The sequence below is a fragment of the Mustelus asterias genome, unplaced genomic scaffold (genome assembly GCF_964213995.1).
Source record: "Mustelus asterias unplaced genomic scaffold, sMusAst1.hap1.1 HAP1_SCAFFOLD_4555, whole genome shotgun sequence".
Lineage (NCBI taxonomy): Eukaryota > Metazoa > Chordata > Chondrichthyes > Carcharhiniformes > Triakidae > Mustelus > Mustelus asterias.
The window spans coordinates 5,001-10,692 of NW_027594498.1; the positions used below are offsets into that span (position 1 = coordinate 5,001).

Here is a 5,692-nt window from a genome sequence, read left to right on the forward strand (position 1 = left end):
ACCCCTGCAGAACACCACTAGCCATCCTGAAAAGGACCCCTTCATCCCCACTCCCAGCTGTTAGCTGCGATCGTGGAAATGGCGGAGCAGGGTGGATGGGCCGAATGGCCTCTTCCTCCTACGTTCCCACAGCGGATTCACGAATCGGCTTATACCTCCCCCCCCCGCCCCCACCTTCTCGAGGGGCAACTAGGGATGGACGACGAATGCCGGACCCTGCCAGAGACGCCCACATCTTGTGTCGGAACGAACACCCACGCCACGTAATCTGGCAAGTTCCGTGGGCCACGGAATGGGCCAAGTAGACACGGGTTGGAGGGGGGGGGGTGTCTCTGGGATTTCTCCCCGTTCCTCAGGGAAAGGCATGCTGGGATTCTAACCATTTGTACTCAACCTATGTATAGCTCCTGCCCGTGGCCTATCCCACTATCCTGAGGCAAGCCTCGCCATGTGCCGAGGGAAGATTGCCCTTCCCCCTCCCCCCACCATTCCAACGCCTGCTTTCGGCCTGTTAGAAGCTTTGGGCCTCCTCCTCTCAAAGACGTGACTCGAATGCTCTCCCCCACCCCCCACTCCCACCCCTCCCCACACTCACCACCCGAGGGTTACTTGACAAGAACACGAGAAATAGGGGCAGGAATAGGCCAATCAGCCTCTTGGGCCCGTTACGCCATTCAACTTGGCTAATCGAGTCATAGAGGTTTACAGCATGGAAACAGGCCCTTCGGCCCAACTTGTCCATGCCGCCCTTTTTTTTTAAACGACTAAGCTAGTCCCAATTGCCTACATTTGGCCCATATCCCTCTATACCCATCTTACCCATGTAACTGTCTAAATGCTTTTTAAAAGACACAATTGTACCCGCCTCTACTACTACCTCTGGCAGCTTGTTCCAGACACTCACCACCCTCTGTGTGAAAAAATTGCCCCTCTGGACACTTTTGTATCTCTCCCCTCTCAAACCTATGCCCTCCAGTTTTCGACTCCCCTACCTTTGGGAAAAGATATTGACTATCTAGCTGATCTGTGCCCCTCATTATTTTATAGACCTCTATAAGATCACCCCTCAGCCTCCTACGCTCCAGAGAAAAAAGTCCCAGTCTATCCAGCCTCTCCTTATAACTCAATCCATCAAGTCCCAGTAGCATCCTACTAAATCTTTTCTGCACTCTTTCTAGTTTAATAATATCCTTTCTATAATAGGGTGACCAGAATTGCACACAGTATTCCAAGTGTGGCCTCCAAGAGGCCTCCAAGAGGAGGCGGACACACTGGGAACGTTTAAGACTTATCGAGACAGCCATATGAATGGAGTGGTAATGGAGGGATACAAAAGAATGGTCTAGTTTGGACCAGGGAGCGGCACGGGCTTGGAGGGCCGAAGGGCCTGTTCCTGTGCTGTATTGTTCTTTGTTCTTTTGTTCTTACCAATGTCTTGTACAACTTCAACAAGACGTCCCAACTCCTGTATTCAATGTTCTGACCAATGAAACCAAGCATGCCGAATGCCTTCTTCACCACTCTGTCCACCTGTGACTCCACTTTCAAGGAGCTATGAACCTGTACCCCTCGATCTCTTTGTTCTGTAACTCTCCCCAACGCCCGACCATTAACTGAGTAAGTCCTGCCCTGGTTCAATCTACCAAAACGCATCACCTCGCATTTGTCTAAATTAAACTCCTGGCCTTGCACTCCATTTTCCCGCTCGCTCCCATAATTCCCTGAGAGACCACTCTTCCCTGAAGCTTCAACCTTCGATGTCCTCAAGGATGGCGCACCCACTGGAGTCGGGAATTCCAAAGGTTCTCCACCTTCTGAGTGAAGAAATTTCTCCTCATTACAGTCCAAAATAATCACCCCCCCTCCTCCCTCCTCCCCCCTTATCCTGAGACTGTGACCCCGCCCCCCCTGCACCGCCCAAAGCAAGGGGGAAACAATCTCTCAGTGTCTACTCTTCCTTAGATTCCCAGAAAGCCTTTGGCCAAAGCCAATGGTGTTAGAGGCAAGGTACTGGCATGGATAGAAGATTGGCTGGCAGACAGAAGGCAGAGAGTGGGGGGATAAGGGTTTTCAGGATGGTAACTATAGATTCGTAGAATCCTACAGTGCAGAAGGAGGCCATTCGGCCCATCAAGACTGCATGACTGGGTGTCACGCTGGCACAGTGGTTAGCACTGCTGCCTCGCAGCACCAGGGACCCGGGTTCGATTCCCGGCTTGGGTCACTGTCTGTGTAAAGTCTGCACATTCTCCCCGTGTCTGCGTGGGTTTCCTCCGGGTGCTCCAGTTTCCTCTCACAGTCCAACGATGTGTAGGTTAGATGGATTGGCCATGCTAAATTGCCCTTTAGTGTCCAAAGATGTGCAGGTTAGGTGGATTGGCTATGCTAAATTGCCCTTTAGTGTCCAAAGATGTGCAGGTTAGGTGGATTGGCTATGCTAAATTGCCCTTTAGTGTCCAAAGATGTGCAGGTTAGGTGGATTGGCTATGCTAAATTGCCCTTTAGTGACCAAAGATGTGCAGGTTAGATGGATTGGCCATGCTAAATTGCCCTTCAGTGTCTAAAGATGTGCAGGTTAGGGGGATTAGCAGGGTAAATAGGTTGGGTTACGGAGATAGGACCTGGGTGGGATTGTGGTCGGTGCAGACTCGATGGGCCAAATAGCCTCTTTCTACACTGTAGGGATTCTATGATTCTCTGACTTCAATCCCACCAAGCACCTATCCGCATAATCCCATGCATTTACCCTGGCTAGTCCCCCTGACACTAAGGGACAATTTAGCACGGCCAATCCCCCTAACCCGCACATCTTTGGAGTGTGGGAGGAAACCGGAGCACCCGGAGGAAACCCACGTGGACACGGGGAGAATGTGCAAACTCCACACAGACAGTGACCCGAGGCTGGAATCGAACCCGGGTCCCTGGCGCTGTGAGGGAGCAGTGCTAACCACTGGGCCACCGTGCCGCCAATGACAAGTGGTGTTTCACAGGGGTAGGTGTTGAGCACACACCTTCTCACTATGTACATTAATGATCTGGAAGATGGAACTGAGGACATGGTTGCTAAATTTGCAGATGATACAAAGATATGTAGTGGGACAGGTAGTATTGAGGAAGCAGGGGGGCTGCAGAAGGACTTGGACAGGTTAGGAGAGTGGGCAAAGAAGTGGCAGATGGAACACAATGTGGAAAAGTGTGAGGTTATGCACTTTGGAAGGAGGAATGGAGGCACGGACTATTTTCTAAATGGGAAAATGCTTCAGAAATCAGAAACACAAAGGGACTTGGGAGTCCTTGTTCAAGATTCTCTTAAGGTTAACGTGCAGGTTCAGTCGGCAGTTAGGAAGGCAAATGCAATGTTAGCATTCATGTTGAGAGGGCTAGAATACAAGAGCAGGGATGTACTTCTGAGGCTGTATAAGGCTCTGGTCAGACTCCATTTGGAGCATTGTGAGCAGTTTTGGGCCCCGTATCTAAGGAAGGATGTGCCGGCCTTGGAAAGGGTCCAGAGGAGGTTCACAAGAATGATCCCTGGAATGAAGAGCTTGTCGTATGAGGAACGGTTGAGGACTCTGGGTCTGTACTCGATGGAGTTTAGAAGGATGAGGGGGGGATCTTATTGAAACTTACAGAATACTGAGAGGCCTGGATAGAATGGACATGGAGAGGTTGTTTCCATTAGTCGGAGAGACTCGGATCCAAGGGCACAGCCTCAGAGTAAAGGGACGACCCTTTAGAACCGAGATGAGGAGGAATTTCTTCAGCCAGAGGGTTTGGTGAATCTGTGGAACTCTTTGCCACAGAGGAGGCCGGGTCATTGAGTGTATTTAAGACAGAGATAGATAGGTTCTTGATTAATAAGGGGATCAGGGGTTACGGGGAGAAGGCAGGAGAATGGGGATGAGAAAAATATCAGCCATGATTGAATGGCGGAGCAGACTCGATGGGCCGAGTGGCCTAATTCTACTCCCACTTCTTATGGCCTTGCGAATCCTGTATCTCTCAGTGAGATGCCCTCTCGTTCCCCTAAGCACTGGAAAATATAAATCCAATTTATCCCTCCTGACACATGGCTCGGGGTGGGGGGAGAAGGTAATGTGGATCTGGCTGTTTGTCACTGCGTGGGATCTTGCTGTGCGGTGGCCTACTGCTGCATTTGCCCCCTACCCCTCTCGCAGGCAGTGACTGGGGTTTAGGAGAGTGTCGCAGAGGCGGGAATGCTCTGATTCCCGAGGCGCTCTGTCTCACCGTGCATTGTGTCCTCTCTTCCAGGTGGGTTGTGGGTATTGTGCTCTGCTGCATTATCCTCCTGATCATCGCCTGCAATGTGCTGGGTCTCGGCCTGGGCACCACCGGAATCGCCACCCGGAGCAACCCCTACGGTGCCAACTGCTCTTCCCAATCCGGGGCCAACTTCCTGATGGCGTAAGGCAGCTTTTGACTTGGGGAGAGCGTGTCTGACAACAGCCTGTATCTTGGAGAGAGTGAGTGTGTGTGTGTGTGTGAGGGGGAGTGTACCAGTCTGTGTGTGTGTGTGTGTGTGTGTGTGAGGGGGGGAGTGTACCAGTCTGTGTGTGTGTGTGAGGGGGAGTGTACCAGTCTGTGTGTGTGTGTGTGTGTGTGAGGGGGAGTGTACCAGTCTGTGTGTGTGTGTGTGTGTGTGAGGGGGGGAGTGTACCAGTCTGTGTGTGTGTGTGTGTGAGGGGGAGTGTACCAGTCCGTGTGTGTGTGTGTGTGTGTGTGTGAGGGGGGGTGTACCAGTCTGTGTGTGTGTGTGTGTGAGGGGGAGTGTACCAGTCTGTGTGTGTGTGTGTGTGAGGGGGAGTGTACCAGTCTGTGTGTGTGTGTGTGTGTGTGAGGGGGGGAGTGTACCAGTCTGTGTGTGTGTGTGTGTGAGGGGGAGTGTACCAGTCCGTGTGTGTGTGTGTGTGTGTGTGTGTGAGGGGGAGTGTACCAGTCCGTGTGTGTGTGTGTGTGTGTGTGTGAGGGGGAGTGTACCAGTCTGTGTGTGTGTGTGTGAGGGGGAGTGTACCAGTCTGTGTGTGTGTGTGTGTGAGGGGGAGTGTACCAGTCTGTGTGTGTGTGTGTGTGTGTGTGTGTGTGAGGGGGAGTGTACCAGTCTGTGTGTGTGTGTGTGTGTGTGTGTGTGTGTGTGTGTGTGTGAGGGGGAGTGTACCAGTCTGTGTGTGTGTGTGTGTGTGTGTGTGTGTGAGGGGGAGTGTACCAGTCTGTGTGTGTGTGTGTGTGTGTGTGTGTGAGGGGGAGTGTACCAGTCTGTGTGTGTGTGTGTGTGTGTGTGAGGGGGAGTGTACCAGTCTGTGTGTGTGTGTGTGTGTGTGTGTGTGAGGGGGAGTGTACCAGTCTGTGTGTGTGTGTGTGTGTGTGTGTGTGTGTGTGTGTGTGAGGGAGAGTGTACCAGTCCGTGTGTGTCTGTGTGTGTGTGTGAGGGAGAGTGTACCAGTCCGTGTGTGTGTGTGTGTGTGAGGGGGAGTGTACCGTCCCTGTGTGTGTGTGTGTGTGTGTGTGTGTGTGTGTGTGTGTGTGTGAGGGGGAGTGTACCAGTCCCTGTGTGTGTGTGTGTGTGTGTGTGAGGGGGAGTGTACCGTCCCTGTGTGTGTGTGTGTGTGTGTGTGTGTGTGTGTGAGGGGGAGTGTACCAGTCCCTGTGTGTGTGTGTGTGTGTGTGTGAGGGG

The 5,692-nt window shown here is 52.3% G+C and overlaps 1 long non-coding RNA gene across 1 annotated transcript in view; it reads left to right on the top strand.

The window, feature by feature from the left end:
• Positions 1–4,419, top strand: part of LOC144491146 (uncharacterized) — a 6,103-nt gene extending 1,684 nt beyond the window's left edge. The window contains exon 3 of the long non-coding RNA XR_013497403.1: positions 4,273–4,419. This is a non-coding gene — a long non-coding RNA (uncharacterized LOC144491146). The remainder of the gene's footprint in view (positions 1–4,272) is intronic.
• The last annotated feature ends 1,273 nt before the right edge of the window (positions 4,420–5,692 follow it).